Consider the following 16993-nt stretch of genomic DNA (forward strand, 5'->3'; position numbering starts at 1 on the left):
TCCCCGACATCTTTGGCGCGCCAGGTAGGGGGTGTTGAGATTGTGTGAACCAGATCCGGCGTTCACACGAGCTAGATCTTTATTCCCTTCATCAACATGCCACCGAAGAAGAAGACTTCGGCGGCAGCCGCTCCATCCACGTCACTTCCGCCACCGTTGGAGCAAACGAGTGGTGGGATGGACGCCGGCGGAAGAAAGGACGTCGACGAGGAAGCTCATGATGCCGCCAGGTCCAAGAACAAGGCTGCACAAACCCCAGCGACTGTACATGTTCCGCGCCACTCTCAGGAGGCGCAAGATCAACAGCGTCATGGCACTAGCAGTGCCATACGCATGATAGCCCAAGACCAAGCTGGTGGATCTCGGGGCGCTCAAGACCAGCATGCACGCCATCGTGCTGGCACGAGCGGGGCACGGTCGCCTGGACGGGATACTGCTCCTTCTAACATAGTTAGAAGTTCGAGCACGTCCCGCTCCTCGCGCCGTCCGCCACTGCCACCCACCACTCCAGCAAAAGCTTTGGCGCGAGCTCAACTTCTCCTAGATTACCCTCCTTCGTCGGACAAGATTGATGAACGGAGGGCCACCATTCAGAGTCTCATCAGCTACGCCAACGGCGACACTCCACGGCGGCCGAGCGCGTCACCGCCGCAGCAGGGTTGCCGGACGCGAGCCGGTGGCGACGAAACGGGCGGAGGTGCAATTACCATGCAATCACCGCCCCGAAGGCCAAGATCGCCGACTCGCCGGATCCACCTCGATAGCGACTCCACTGCATCGTCGGATCCACGAGCTCGTCGCGATCAGCGCCAAGTTCTTCATGATCGACAACAAGAAGACGCTCAAACCCGCATCGAGCGCCAAAGAGAAGCGCGACGTCAATCCGACAAGCGCGCTGGGCCCTCTGTTGACATGCATGCGCCAGGGGAACCAGGCGATCTGCCGTACGCGGTAGGTTGTCCTGCGTTCACTCGTGAGCTGCGGCAAGTCCAGTGGCCCAGTACAAAGAACTTCAGGCCAGACGTACCAGAGAAGTACGACGGCAAGACGCATCCGTCAGAATTCCTCAGCATCTACACCATCGCGGTGCAGGCTGCCGGGGGACGGGATGACAAGATCCTTGCCAACTACTTCCCGCTGGTGCTCAAGCCCAACGTCAGATCCTGGCTCATGCACTTGCCGGACAACTCCATATCCTCTTGGGCTGATCTGTGCCATCAGTTTGTCGGCGCCATTACAGGCGGACACAAGCCTCATGGCCAGGAGAGTGATCTTCATCTGCTCGCCCAGAAGGAAGGAGAGCCCCTGCGCAAGTACATTCCGAGATTCAGTAGTGTGCAGCACAACATCCCAGACGTCCACCCTGCCGCGGTGATCAGCGCGTTCCATCAGAACATGCGGAACCGCAGGATGCGGGAGGAAATGGCGATGTGCAAGATCAGGGATGTCAGTGAGTTATATGCACTGGCCGACAAGTGTGCGCGTGCTGAGGAAGGGACAAGACTCCCCGGAGAAAATATAGGAGCGGGAGGATCTGACAGCGAAGATGCTGCCCCGACAAGGAAAAACCGGCGACGGAACAACAGAAGGAGGAAAGGCAAAGAAGTGCTAGTTGTTGAGCAGTCCGGCAACGGTGGTAGCGCCAAGGAAGCCAAAGCTGGTGACTCTGGCAAGGAGGTTGCCGCGGAGGTGGCAGTCACCGACAAGCAGGACGGCACCAACAAGCAGTATTGCAAGATTCACCACACCAAGGGCCATGATCTTCAGAACTGTAAGAGGGTCGAGCAGCTTGTTGAGCAACAGAAAGCTGAATACGAGCGGCGCGACAAAGAGAAGGCCCAGGAAGGAGCTGGTGGATCCGGCAAGAAACGTCCCGGCCGAGGAGGACGCCGCGGCAAGGCCAAGCAGTGGCAAGGAGACAGACCTCCTCGCGGCCGCGACAAGGATGAAGATGACGGCGATGATGAAGATATGGATGATGAGGAGACTGATGAGCAGGAGTTCCAGAAAGCCACAGAGGTCCTGTGCGTTGACGGTGGTGCTTCTCTGCATGCCTCGCACCGCCAGCTCAAGCAGTGGGTACGGGAAGTTAATGCAGCAGAACCACCTGTCGAGTCACGCAAGCCTCTGAAATGGTCCGGCACGCCTATCATCTTTGATATTGAGGACCACCCGGACCGCATAACTGCGGTCGGGTGCTTGCCGATGTTGGTTTCACCAACAATCCGCAACCTCAAGGTCACTAAGATGCTAGTTGACGGCGGGGCCGGCTTGAACCTGATCTCCTCCGCGGTGCTCCAGAAGCTCCAGACCCCTGACAGCGAGCTCGAAGAGACCGGCACATTTCAAGGAATCAACCTGGGAAGGAGCAAGCCAAAGGGAAAGGTCACGTTGCTGGTAACATTTGGCAGTGAGCTGAACTTCAGGACTGAGAGGGTCACGTTTGACGTTGCCGACTTTCCATTACCTTATAATGGAATCCTTGGCCGTCCGGCACTCGCCAAGTTCATGGCAGCCTCTCACTATGCGTACAACATACTGAAAATGCCAGGCCCAATAAGTGTCATCTCTGTCCCTGGCGACAAGAAGGATGCTCTTATCTGTGCCGACAAGATCTACCAGGAAGCCGCAGCCGCAGCAGAACGAAGGACACTTGCCGCTGAAGCTCTCGGGGGGAAGAAGAAGACCAAGTCCGGCAAGAGCTCTGATGCCTACTCCGGCAAGCGCACCTCTTCGAAGTGCTGCGCTACCGTCGAGGACGCACCATCGAGCTCCACCGGCAAGTGTAAGAAGGCAATGGCAGCTCCACCTGAGACTAAGAAGGTATCCGCCAAGGAGGATGGCACTGGTGGTACCTTCACCATCAGCGCCACTCTTGACCCCAAATAGGAAAGCGCGCTCGTTGCTTTCCTGCGGGCGAATGTCGACGTGTTTGCGTGGCAACCGTCTGATATCCCCGGTGTTCCCAGGAAAGTAATTGAGCACCACCTTGCCGTCTGTCCTCATGCGCGGCCCGTCAAGCAGAGAGTCAGGAAGCAGGCAGTAGAGCGCCAAGAATTCATCGCAGAAGAAATCAAGAAGTTGGAAGCAGCAGGCCTTGTCAGAGGAGTACTCCATCCCACGTGGTTGGCCAATCCTGTTGTTGTGCACAAGGCTAATGGGAAATGGAGACTTTGTATTGACTTCACTGATGTTAATAAAGCTTGTCCCAAAGACCCATTTCCCTTGCCGCGTATTGACCAGATTGTTGACTCCATAGCCGGATGTGATTTGCTTTCATTTCTTGATGCATACTCAGGATACCATCAGATCTTCATGGCAAAAGAAGATGAAGAGAAAACCGCATTTATCACCCCGTGTGGCACGTACTACTTCGTACGGATGCCTTTCGGTTTGAAGAATGCTGGTTCAACATTCGCAAGGGTAGTCCACCATGCTTTTGAGCCGCAAATGCACAGAAATGTGGAAACTTACATGGATGACATAGTGGTCAAGAGCAAGAACAAGGCGACCCTGATTCCAGATTTAGATGAAACATTTGCAAACCTGCGCAAGATCAACCTCAAGCTTAACCCCGAGAAGTGCGTGTTTGGAGTCCCTTCCGGCAAGCTTCTCGGGTTCTTCGTGTCTCAGCGGGGAATTGAAGCCAATCCCGACAAGATCAAAGCCATTGAGCAGATCGATGCACCAAAGCACGTCAAGGATGTACGAAGGCTTGCCGGTTGCGTGGCTGCTCTCAGCAGGTTTATCTCTAGATCTGCTGAGCGCGCCCTGCCATTTTTCAAAATCTTGAAAAAGGCAGGTCCAATGAAATGGACTCCGGAAGCGGAGGCTGCGCTGCAGGACTTGAAGAGATACCTGTCCTCCACTCCAACGCTTGTCGCACCTAAGCCGCAAGAGAAGTTGTTGCTGTATATAGCGGCAACCAATCAAGTGGTTAGTGCTGCGTTAGTGGCGGAGAGGGAGGCGGATGATGAGCCAGCAACCACGGCAAACCCATCCAGCGACAAGCAGGGGGCTTCGCCGACAAGCTCTGGTCCCGACAAACATGGGTTTGCGCAGGAGCATGATAAGATGCCAAGGAGAATGGTGCAGCGCCCAGTTTACTTTGTCAGTTCTCTTCTGCAGGGAGCTAGATCAAGGTACTCTGGTGTGCAGAAGTTGCTTTTCGGCCTCCTCATGGCCTCAAGAAAGCTGCGCCATTACTTCCAAGCACATGAGATCACAGTCGTCACTCGCTTTCCGCTGAAGAGGATACTGCAAAATCCAGAAGCAACGGGCAGGATTGTCGAGTGGGTGCTGGAACTGTCAAGCTTTGGCCTCAAGTTTGAGAGCACCTCAACTATCCAAAGCAGAGCACTGGCAGAGTTCATAGCAGAGTGGACGCCAACCCCAGATGAAGAAATTTCAGAAACGAGCATCCCCGTCAAAGAGGCAAACAAAGAGTGGCTGATGTACTTTGATGGTGCCTTCTCGCTGCAAGGCGCCGGTGCAGGCGTGCTGCTTGTCGCACCCACCGGAGAGCACCTCAAGTACGTAGTCCAGATGCACTTTCCCAAAGAGCAAGCAACCAACAATACTGCAGAGTATGAAGGATTGCTTGCCGGTCTCAGAATCGCAGCAGACCTTGGGATCAAGAAGCTCATTGTCAGGGGTGACTCACAGCTTGTCGTCTGACAAGTGAACAAGAACTACCAGAGTCCGTTGATGGAAGCGTATGTTGATGAAGTGAGGAAGCTAGAAGAGCACTTTGATGGCCTACAAATGGAGCATATCCCAAGAGCTCAGAATGATATTGCTGATGGCCTGTCAAAGTGCGCCGCACTAAAGTTACCTGTGGAACCAGGGATCTTTGTGCTTAAGTTGACTCAACCATCCGTAACGCCCTCAACTGGACAAAACAAGAAGAGGAAGTTGGTTTTCGGCGACTACTTTCCGGCAAAGCTCCCTGAAGCCGCCGCCAAGAAAGTCCCCAAGATCAACACCAAGGATGCTGAGGGGCAGTCTGCTCCGGCAAGCCTTATGGTTTGTTCCGTTGAAGCAGACGCTCCCGACAAGTTTTGCTCCAGCAAGCTTGCCGGGGAACATCAAGCTCCGGCAGGACCACAAGTCCTTGCCGTGGAAGCGGATGTTCCCACAGCAGCAGATGTGCCTTTAGTCCTTGTTGTCGAGCCACAAGCTCCAACATGGGCACAGCAGATTGTCCATTTCCTTCAGACAGGAGAACTTCCCGAAGAACAAGAAGAAGCGAAAAGAGTAGCCCGGCAGTCAAGTATGTACCAGTTTGTCGATAGCATACTGTACAGAAGAAGACTCAACGGTGTGAAATTGAAGTGTATTCGCCGGGAAGATGGACAAAAGCTGTTGGCGGAGATACATGGAGGCATATGTGGCCACCACATTGGCGCAAGAGCACTTCCGGAAAAGCTTTCCGGTAAGGTTTCTTTTGGCCGACAGCCCTCCAGGATGCAACTGCACAAGTAACCAAGTGTGAAGCGTGCCACCACATTGGCGCAAGAGCACTTGCCAGCAAAGCTTTCCGGCAAGGTTTCTTTTGGCCGACAGCCCTCCAGGATGCAACTGCACAAGTAACCAAGTGTGAAGCGTGCCAGTTCCACTCCAAACAGATACACCAGCCAGCTCAAGCTCTCCAGACGATCCCTTTATCCTGGCCATTTTCGGTCTGCAGGCTCGATATCCTCGGCCCCTTCCCCCGAGCTGTCGGGGGCTTTGAGTACTTGTACGTCGCAATCGACAAGTTCACAAAGTGGCCGGAAGTGCAGCCAGTGAGGAAGGTGACAGCACAGTCAGCAGTCAAGTTCTTCAGGTCGATTGTTTGCCGTTTCGGGATCCCTAACAGGATCATCAACGACAACTGCACGCAATTCACGAGCCGCACCTTCATGCAGTACGTCCAAGACCTTGGCGCCAAGGTCTGCTTCGCTTCTGTTGCTCATCCAAGAAGCAACGGTCAAGCAGAGAGGGCAAATGCTGAAGTGCTGCGCGGGCTCAAGACCAGAACTTTCGACAGGCTGCACAGGTGCGGAGGGAACTGGATCGAGGAGCTGCCGGTGGTTCTTTGGTCGATCAGAATGATGCCAAATCGAGCCACTGGCCAGACACCTTTCGCTCTAGTCTATGGAGCAGAGGCAGTTCTCCCCACGGAACTCGTATACGGATCACCTCGAGTGCTCGCTTATGATGAGCTTGAGCAAGAACAGCTGCGGCAAGACGACGCGCTGCTCCTTGAGGAAGATCGTCTTCAGGCTGTTGTACGAGCTGCTCGATACCAGCAAGCTTTGCGCCGGTATCATAGCCGCAAAGTTAAAGCCAGAAGCTTCGAGGAAGGCGACCTTGTTCTTCGGCGCGTTCAGTCCGCCAAGAATTCCAACAAGTTGACGCCGAAGTGGGAAGGCCCTTATCGGGTGAGACGAGTCACAAGGCCTGGCGCTGTCCGCCTTGAGACCGAAGATGGCATTCCGGTGAGCAACTCCTGGAACATAGAACATCTTCGTAAGTTTTTCCCATAAGGCGCGGTTGCCGGAACCCGTTCCGGCAACCACCTTTTGTACAAGTCTTGCCGCTGTTGCATGTAATCCTTTGTACAAAGCCGGGCGCAGATCCCGTGCATAAGTAAAACCCCATGTGCTCCGCACAGCTTGTCCATTTCATGCATTAGTTCCTTTCTTGCATGCCATTATCTGACACTTTGTGCAGCACCTACATCCGGTAAGCAGTAACGAGCCGAAGAGCTCCATATTATTATTTTCTCTTCTTTCTTTTTCTTTTAAAGGAAAAGAAGGTTCTCTCGCACACAAGTTTGCTGGGGGGGAAGGATAAGATTGTGGTATGGGCCAGGCGTCGTTCAAGCAAAGACTTGCCTTACCGGGAAGCAAATGACAGAAAAGCTAAGTTGCCAAAGTTTGAGCAATCACTTTTTAAATTTTTGAGTTATCTTCCTTGAACGACCCTGCTTTGTATGGAAAACCTGTGCGCGGAGGAACCAACTCGTGGCTAGTTGCGCCCTTACTTTGTTTCGAGTCCGCTCAACAGCTTAAGTGTGCTGCATCTAGTCGCGACAAGGTTTCTTGTCGGAAGCAGCGCCGCCAGCAGGCTGCTGAAGTTCCGCACTCAGTGCTCGCGGCTCGGGCGCCTGCTCCGACAAGTTCTCTAGAAGTGTAGGGTAATAACATACAAAGGAAGGAATCTAGTAGAGGAAATAACATAGCAATTGATAGACAGAAATAAAGATATATTACAAAGATAACTTGTCGCAGCTCTAACAGACTGTTTTCATAACATGATCAGCAGCGACAAGGGAAAAGAAGGAATGGGCGGCCTAATCTACGCGTCCGCCCTCGACTCTCTTGATCTCGCTCACCTTGTCCACAATGGGTGCGACAAGGGCCTTGAGTGCATCCAGATCGGCGTCAGGCGGCAAGGACCTGAGGACGTTGGTGAAGCTGAGGCCTGGATTGCGGAAGGCTACCTTCATCAGCACCTTCTGGAGAACCCCGGCGCAGATTTTGCGTGACTCATCGGCCAGCTGCTTTGGGATCCTCTCCCGGAGCCGCTGGAGTGCCGTCGCCACGCCCTGGAAGAACAGGCTGAGCTTGGCGCTGGGTTGAAGACTCTCGTCGGAAGGATACCCAAAGTCCTCCATCCCCAGCTGCGCCAGCTCCTCGTTGATGACTGCGGCAGTGTTCACCAGACCCTCGGTCCAGTGCTCCACTGTGTCTCTAAACGAGTTCTGGGTAACTGCAATGCTCTCCAGCAGCGCCGCGTCAGCCTTGACCTTCTCCGACAAGGTCTTCTCCCGCTCCTTGGCGGCCTCCAGCGTCTGCGTCAGCGTGGCCAGCTTCAGCTCCAGGTCTACTTTGGAATCCTTGGCGGCGCTGAGCTCCTTGCCCCTCTCAGCGAGAAGGCCTTGCAGCTCACCGTGGGCGGCAGCATCCTTCTCACGCTCACGCTTGAGCGCGGCAAGCTCCTCGTCGCTCTTCCCAATATCGGCCTCCAGCTGCGCCACCTTCTCCTCTAGCTCTTTCTTGGCGGCCTCTATAGTTGCCGTGGCGTCCTTTGCCTCCTTGAGCGCCCCGCCAAGTGCTCGCTCACGCTCGGCGAGCTCTTCCTCGTAGCTGTCGAGGTTGGCCTTCCGCTGCACTAGTTCACCTTCCCACGCGGACTGCTTCTCGGCAGCCAGCCTTTGTTCCTCCTCAGCCTCGGCCTTCTCGAGAAGAAAGGCCGTGCGCTCCTCCTCGAGTCGCTCCCGCTCCTGCGCCAAGGACCGGAGAGTTTCTTGATTTTGGCCCCGGAGCTCCTCCGCGCGCTTCTCCACATCAACTCCCGCCTTCGCGACAAGCGCTTCCCGGGAAGCCAGCTTGGCTTGCCGGGTGCGGTAGAGTGACAGCAGCTTCCGCAGCAGCTGCTCCTCCTCAGGCTCGCCGCTGCTGCTGCCGGGCGCGTCAACCAATGACAGTCCAGCAGAGGCGAGCACCTCCCCGTCAAAAGTCTCCCCCTCGACCGGCGCCCTGGAGCTCGACGCCCAGGGTAGCTTGATGAAGATATTGTCACCAGCCTTCAAGTAGGCGCCGGGCTGGGGCTCCTCGGAGCCCGGCTCCGCAGAAGCAGCAGAGGGTTCGGCGGTTGGCGCAGCGCCCAGCGCTCCTGCGGCCTCAGGGTCGTCAGTGCGATCGCCCGACCCCTCGCCGGCTTCTGTAGCAGCAGCCCCGGCGGCCTCCTCGCCTGCGGTCTCATCAGCACCAGCACCTTCCTCGCCGGCGCCCTCTGTCTCCATTGGCTCAGCCGTAGATGGGTCTGAAGAACGAAGAAGGGAGGAAAATCAATCAAAAATCCAAGAAAGGAAAAACAGAAGAAGCAGAACCCAAGGGAAAGTTTCTGGGCAAGTGGATTACCTACGCCAAGATCTTCAGTTGCGGCCTCGGTCGCCGCAGGATCAACAGTGCTGTCCCTTGCCGGAGAGTCCCCCCTTGCCGGAGAGCGCTCCCTTGCCGGGGACTCCTCCCTTGGCGGCGCAGTCGAAGCAGGTGGCACTTCGGGACCAGCCTCCGGGCGCTCCTGATGAGTCTGCTCTGCTCCTGCACAAGTCAACGAGCAAGATATCAACAAAGGAAAAAGCACTCAAGCGCGCCCGGCAGCAGAAGGCTAAACTATAAACTTACGCTGGGGGATGCGCTGGGGGCTCCTCCGAGGGGTGATTGCCGGGTCCGTCAAGGTGGTCTCGAACCCACCTCCTGCTGACACGATGGGGTCATCCTCGATGACGATCACCGCGGCCTTGGCCCTCTTCGCCGCTCTCTGGGCCAGCGTCCTGAAAAGAAAAGAGTCCAGATTGGAGCAAGTCAGATACAAGATATAAACAGCAAGATTGAAGAACTACAAGAGCACCAAAGAAACTCACTCTTCTTCCTCCTCGTCGGAGCTGAGCGCGGAAAGATCAAAGTCCGGCCCTCCTCCGGTGTGGCGAGGTGGAGGAGTAGAATCCCTTGCCCGCTTGGCGGGGGCAGTGGCGGTGGCCCGGGAAGATCCCGCTCCAGTTGCCGCTGTTGCGTGAGGCGCTCCTGCGGCAACATTGCTTGCCGCGGTAGAGCGTGTCGCGCGGCTCGGTGGCTGTGGAGCCGGCTGCCGCCCTGCTGCGTCCCCGGCCCTGCGAAGGCGCCTCCTTGGCGGGGCCGGGGGCTCCGCCTACGGCAAGTTCTCTGAAGGCTCAGCCTCCTCCTCGCCGGCCTCGCTCGGCTCGGCTTCGGAACCGGCAGGCTCCTCCTCGCCCATGAACTCTGCGCGTTCGGCAAGGTTTGCCGCCTCTGCAGCCTCCGCCTCCTCCACAGTAAACCCAAACACACCCGCAACAGCTGCGGCCACAGCCTCTTCCGCCCTAGTAGCGATGAGCTGCAGCTCCTCGTCGGTGGTGTCACGGGTGAGGCTCTTCTGCTCGTCAGCGCGGACCGGCACTTCCTCCAAGGTGTCGAAGAATGCTCGCACAACGTCATCCGCAGGCTCTTGCCAAGTTGGGACGATGCCGTGTGAATCGCACAACGACATCATGGCGCGGATCCGGTCAAGCGAAGAGTTATTGCACAAAGGAACTACGCCCCTCGGCAGTGTGAATGGGTGCTGGGGGTCGCGTTTGAATAATTCCAAGAGCATTGCGTCCAACTCCAAGACGGTGAAGTTGTAGTTGAGGCCCGGCCGTAGCCTCATGATGTCCGCCAAATTCTTGAATTCCCAGGCGGGCCTCCCCCTCTCCTGCAGGTGGGCAATGCGGCGGCGGAGGAAATCTGCCCCGACAGCACCTACGGTGAGCCCGGCAAGCCTGAGGCGAAGAATCCTAGGGATGGCGATCTTCAGCCTCTCGTCTTCCGGGGCCACGTTGCTCCAGTCATTGCCGCGCACTATTGGAGTTTGGCGCACGGCGGTGAAGGGCTGCGGATTCTCCTCAACGATCCAGCACCACTCCGCTCTCCACTCCTCCCACTTGCTGCGGAGCTCACCCTCCAAGTACGCCTCTTTCTTGCCGACTCTCGAGACCCAGGCAATCCCTCCGGCAAGCGGCTCTCCTCTCTCTACCCGAGGTATGAAGAAGTGGCGAAAAAGGGCAACACTAGGGTGGACTCCGACAAAGTTTTCGCACAAGTGTGCGAAAACTGCCATGGTCAGGATAGCATTGGGGGTCAAGTCAAGGAGGCGGAAGCCATATGTGTTCATAATGTCATAGAAGAACTCCGAGAAGGGCGGGCAGAGCCCGCAATAGAAGAATAGCGGGAAGAACGGGTACCCATTTGGAGCCAACTCCGAGGCAGCGGCCAGGAGTACCCTCGTGCGCGGATGCGCACGCGTCTCCATCGCCCAAAAGAGGTAGAAGTACTCCCTCAGCTCCTGCACGCCGAGCTGGGGGTGAAGATCGCCCGCTCCTTCCGCAGCGCCGCGAGCCGCTGCGCCTCGGCCGACTTCACACCCTTTCCCTTGTCGGCTTTCGGGGCCATGGCGGAGGTGGTGGGGAAGGTCGTCGGCGTGGTGATGCTGGTAGCAATGGGGGGCGGAGCGCTGCTCTCTCGGCTTCGAGAAGAAGGGGGGAGCGGCGGAGTTTGTGAAGAAGGAGTAGCAGCAACCAGCGAGGGGGAACGAACTACCTCTGTTTCCTCTGCTTATAAAGAGGGACGGGGCGGACGTTTCGGCCTTCCAAATAAATAACCACCCACGATCTCTCCCATGATGCCGCATTCAACGCGTGCCATTATGGGAGAGCGCGGTGGATACGGAGCAAGATTTGGCGTGGCCCAGCCCGCGTGTGCCCGTGCCCTGTCTTGGGCCTGGCCCAACAGCGCTCGGTACCGTGTCTGGCCCAGGCCCGGGGGCTCCTGTCGGTGTACTAGAATAGGGGTACCCTAGTACCCCAAACTTGTGCACGGGCAGTTGCAGCACCCCGCGGCAAAGGCTTGCCGGGCGAACGCCAAGATCCCCCAAGGATCCCTTGGAGCCATCCAAGAACAAAGTATTTAAGCTAAGGAGACAAGACCCCGGCAAGAGGAGCTTGCCGGGAAGGCCAACCAAGGCGCTCCAAGGAACTTGCCGCGACGCGCCACGCGCTCCGGCAAGGTAACAAGGCCCCGGCAAGAGGAGCTTGCCGGGAAGACTAAATAAGGTACCCCGAGGCCCGGTGAGCAACGAGCTTCTGGACCCGGCGAGATAACAACAGCGGCAAGGCGCTTGCCGCGGCAGGCGGCCACTCTGCGCCCACGCTCCAGCGCATCCACCAACGTGTCGCTCTGGGGGCCTCTCCGGGCGCGCGTGGCGGGAGGCTGTGCAGCCAGCGGTGCGCAGTGGCATGCGAAGCTGACAAGATCGCCATCGTGGCGAACGGTGGCGCCCCTAATGGTCCTTTTCTACACTGTTCGGGCGACTCAGACGGGCATTTAATGCCCTTGTCCCCTGCCGTCAGGGTTAGGTAGGGTGCACTGTACAAGCAACTGTATCACCTACCTCGCTTTTTACGTTTTTACCCTCCTCTACGTTGCCACCTGTCGGTGACCCCTTTAGCGTATAAAAGGAGGCCCATGTGCAACGTAGAGGGGGTTCGGGGTTCGGAGGTTCGGACAGTTTTCTTCGATTCATTCGTAGCCCAGAAAACATCACGCTCTCTCGCTCGAGAGCAAGAACACCAGATAATACAACCAGACAAGCAGCAGTAGGAGTGTTATCTCTCCGGAGAGCTCCGAAGCTGGGTAAACCGCTCGTGTGCCTCGCCTCGATCTGCTCTTCATGCGACCTCCGCCCCCCGCCGAACCGAAAGGGGCCCGGTCCGCCGGCCCCATAGGTGTTTGTGGATCAGTTTCCCCGACAAAGCGTGAGTTTCGCAACTTACGCCAAGGAGGAAGGACAGTTGGCCAGTACGTTGACGACTTCAGCAAGTTAGCACGTTATGCCCCAGATGACGTTGCTACGGATGCAGCTAAGAAGGAGAAGTTCTGGAAGGATTGCATGATGAGCTAAGCATGCAGTTGATGGTAGCGAGTTTCAACAACTACCAGGAGTTGGTAGATCGTGCCATCATGATTGAAGGGAAGCAACAGCAGATTGAAAACCGTAAGAGGAAGTATGGACAGGGGAAGTATAACTCTGGAGCCCAGCAGAAGCCCCGTTTTACCCCTAAACCGGGATTTAAGTTTCAGCACACCCATGGAGGAGGTAGCTCGCACAACCATAATGGCCACAAGAATGGTAATGGGAATGGAGGAAGCAACGGCCAGAACCGGACCACCCCATCGACCCCGACCAAGAGAGACCTGAGTCAAGTCACTTGTTTCAAGTGTTCCAAGACCGGACATTATGCCAATGAATGTCCCGAAGGCCAGAATGGAAATGGCAATGGAAGCTCTGGGAAGAAGCCGAACCCTTTCAATAGGGGACAGGTGAACCACATTAATGTGGAGGAGGTTGAAGATCAGCCCGATGCAGTAATAGGTAAGTTTTTGGTTAAGTCATTTACTGCACTCGTTCTTTTTGATACTGGAGCATCGCATTCATACATATCAAGGGGATTTGTGGATAAATATAACCTGCCTACCCAAGCCCTTAGGTCACCCATGTTAGTAAGCTCACCAGGAGCAGAGTATACGGCTAGACGATGGTGTGATCGGTTACCATTAAGGATTGGTAACTATGTGTTCCCCTCAGACCTAATAGTATTGGAAACTCAAGGATTGGATGTGATATTAGGCATGGATTGGTTATCGAAGTATAAAGGGAATATTGAGTGTGCTAGTAAGTCAATTTTGCTTACCACACCAGAAGGAAGAAGGATCAAGTATGTATCCCGGCATATGCCAAACAGGACACAAGTAAACTGCCTAACAGGAGTTGTGCAAGAGGATGTACCAGTGGTAAAGGATTTTCCTGATGTATTTCCCGAAGAGTTGCCAGGCATGCCACCGGATAGATACATTGATTTTTTGATTGAGTTATTGCCAGGTACAGGCCCAATATCGAAGCGACCATATAGGATGCGAGCAAAGGATTTGGTGGAAATTAAGAATCAGATTAAGGAGTTATTGGATAAAGGTTACATTCGCCCAAGTTCATCGCCTTGGGGATCACCCGTACTTCTAGTGGAAAAGAAGGATGGATCATTAAGGATGGTTGTAGATTATCGGGGATTGAATGAAGTAACCATCAAGAACAAGTACCCACTGCCAATGATCAACGATCTGTTTGATTGGTTGGAAGGAGCTAAAGTGTTTTCCAAGATCGATTTGCGATCAGGGTACCATCAATTGAAGATTCGAGAGCAGGACATACCTAAGACAGCGTTCACCACAAGATATGGACTGTATGAGTATACCATTATGTCATTTGGATTGACTAACGCACCTGCCTATTTCATGAACCTGATGAACAAAGTGTTTATGGAGTTTTTGGATAAGTTCGTCGTAGTGTTCATTGATGACATCCTGGTTTATTCAAAGAATGAAGAGGAGCATAAGGAACACTTGCGTTTGGTTTTGGAGAAACTAAGGGAACATCAGTTATACGCCAAATTTAGCAAATGTGAGTTTTGGTTAAAGGAAGTTGGATTCCTCGGACACGTTATATCTGGAGAAGGTATAGCAGTTGACCCCACTAAGGTTGAGACCGTAACAAAATGGGAAGAACCAACAACAGTTTCCAGGAGTGTGAGGCTAGTTTCCAGGAGTTGAAGAAACGTTTGGTCACCTCACCAGTATTAATCTTGCCATATCAGACCAAGGATTATGAGGTGTATTGCGACGCTTCACGTCGAGGACTTGGAGCAGTGCTTATGCAGGAAGGAAGAGTTGTTTCGTATGCTTCACGACAACTGAAGCCTCATGAGTTGAATTATGCCACGCATGATTCAGAGTTAGCAGCCGTAGTGCATGCATTGAAGACGTGGAGACATTTCCTTATTGGAAATCATTGTGAAGTGTATACGGATCACAAGAGTTTGAAGTACATTTTCACTCAGAAGGAGTTGAACCTCCAACAAAGGAGATGGTTGGAGCTCATCAAGGATTATGACATGAGATTGCATTACCATCCCGGAAAAGCTAATGTAGTAGCTGACGCATTGAGCCGTAAGAGCCATGTCAATACTCTAATGACGGGGAAAATACCAAAGGAGTTAGCAGAAAACCTTCGTGAGCTATGTTTGGAAATAGTTCTAAGAGGCTATGTAGCAGCATTGGAGATTCAGTCAACATTGATGGATAAGATCAGAGAAGCTCAGAAATCTGACAAGGAGATTGCTGCTATAAAAGAGAAAATGAGCAAAGGAAAAGCAAAGGGATTTCGTGAGGATGAGCACGATACCCTATGGTTTTAGGACCGTGTTTATGTTCCAAAAGACCCGGAGATCAGGAAGTTGATTTTGCAAGAGGCACATGATTCACCGTATTCGATTCACCCAGGGAATACCAAGATGTATTTGGATTTGAAGGGAACATTCTGGTGGACCAGAATGAAGAAGGATATTGCACCATATGTAGCAGTTTGTGACGTATGTCAGAGAGTAAAGGCAGAGCATCAGAAGCCAGCAGGATTGTTACAACCATTGCCGATACCCGAATGGAAGTGGGATAAGATAGGCATGGATTTTATCACAGGACTACCCAGGACAAAAGCAGGCCATGACTCGATATGGGTAGTAGTTGATTGTTTGACGAAGGTAGCACATTTTATCCCAGTTAAGACCACTTACACCAGTGCTAAGTTGGCAAAGATCTACATGACTAGGATCATTTGTTTGCATGGAGTTCCGAGGAGTATCGTATCAGATATAGGAACCCAATTTACCTCAAAGTTTTGGAATCAGTTGCATGAAACTTTAGGAACCAAACTAGAGTTCAGCACAACTTTTCATCCGCAGACAGATGGACAGACCGAGAGAGTCAATCAGATTTTGGAAGATATGCGGAGAGCTTGTGCACTAGATTATGGATCTAGTTGGGACGATAACTTGCCGTATGCGGAGTTTTCTTATAACAACAGTTACCAAACCAGTTCGAAGCTTTATACGGAAGGAGGTGCAGGACACTGTTGTCATGGGACGAAGTTGGAGACCGTCAATTCTTTGGACCAGATTTGATTAAGGAGTCTGAATGGAAAGTTAAGTTGATTCGTGATAGGCTCAAGGTAGCCCAGTCCAGGCAGAAGAGCTACGCAGATTCTAAACGCAAGGAGACAGTTTACGAAACCAAAGACAGAGTTTATCTTCGAGTATCCCCACTTCGAGGAGTTAAGCGCTTTGGAGTTAAGGGAAAATTAGCACCACGTTTCGTTGGACCGTATAAGATCTTGCAACGTATGGGAGAAGTCGCTTATAAGTTGGAATTACCAGAGGGACTGTCAGGAGTTCATGATGTATTCCATGTTTCTCAGCTGAAGAAATGTCATGCCGAAATGGCGGAAGTACCGCTAAGAGATACAGTGCCACTCGAAGCGATTCAGTTGGATAACGACTTAACGTATGAGGAGAAGCCAGTAAAGATTCTCGATTATGCCAGCAGAGTTACTCGCAGCAAGGTTATCAAGTTTTGCAAAGTTCAGTGGAACCACCACTCAGAGGATGAAGCCACCTGGGAGAGAGAAGAAGATTTGCTCAAGGACCACCCTCACCTATTTTCTAGCCAACCCGAATCTCGAGGGCGAGATTCATCTTAAGGGGGGTAGGTTTGTAACATCCCAAATTTGCAATTTGGAATGTTATACATAGATCATCATGCATACCATATTTTCTTGCATTTTGGTTGATCCTAGAAATTTCACGCAACTCAAGGACCCTCGGAGAGAGTTGGGGATTTTGTTATTTTCATATTTGAGTTCTCTCAAATTTTGAAAAGAGGATCATTTGATTTATTTATTTTATCTTCAATTATTTTCCGGTGTCAAAATATATGAGAGAGGGAATAATATGACTTTCCCAAATTTAGGAAAAATGAAGATTTAATAAATAGATCAATTTTGGTTTTTGCCTGAGTTTTATTTGCGTTTTATTTGGATAGGGAAAAATGCGCGTTTTCAAAATTTCATTTTAGGCCCGGAGAAAAGTTCATTTTGTTCGGCTCATTTTTAGGAGTCGGGGAATATTTACTTTAGATTTTTCGGAGTTCGTTTAGATTTTTCTTTTTGTTTTTCTGCGCGGAACCGATAAAAAAAAGGAGCCTCCCGCCAGGCCAGCCGGGCCAAAGGCCCAGCCCGCCGGCCCCTCCCCTCGCGCGCAGCGCAGGCGCCAGGCGCCAGGCACCCAGGCAGCCGCCGCCGCTCCCTGGCCAAGTCCCAGCGGGACTTAGGTCGGTTAGCCCCTCCCCTTTCCTTTGTTTTGTTTTCCTATTCCTAGTCTATTTCTTGTCCCCTACCCCAAGTCTCCTCTCCCCTCACCTATATAAATACCCCCACACCCCCCCTCTAAAACATCAAATCAAAAGCCCTCTCCTCCCCAAGCCCCACACCACCCCGCGCCTCC

The sequence above is a fragment of the Triticum dicoccoides genome, chromosome 7A (genome assembly GCF_002162155.2).
Source record: "Triticum dicoccoides isolate Atlit2015 ecotype Zavitan chromosome 7A, WEW_v2.0, whole genome shotgun sequence".
NCBI classification, from domain to species: Eukaryota; Viridiplantae; Streptophyta; class Magnoliopsida; order Poales; family Poaceae; genus Triticum; species Triticum dicoccoides.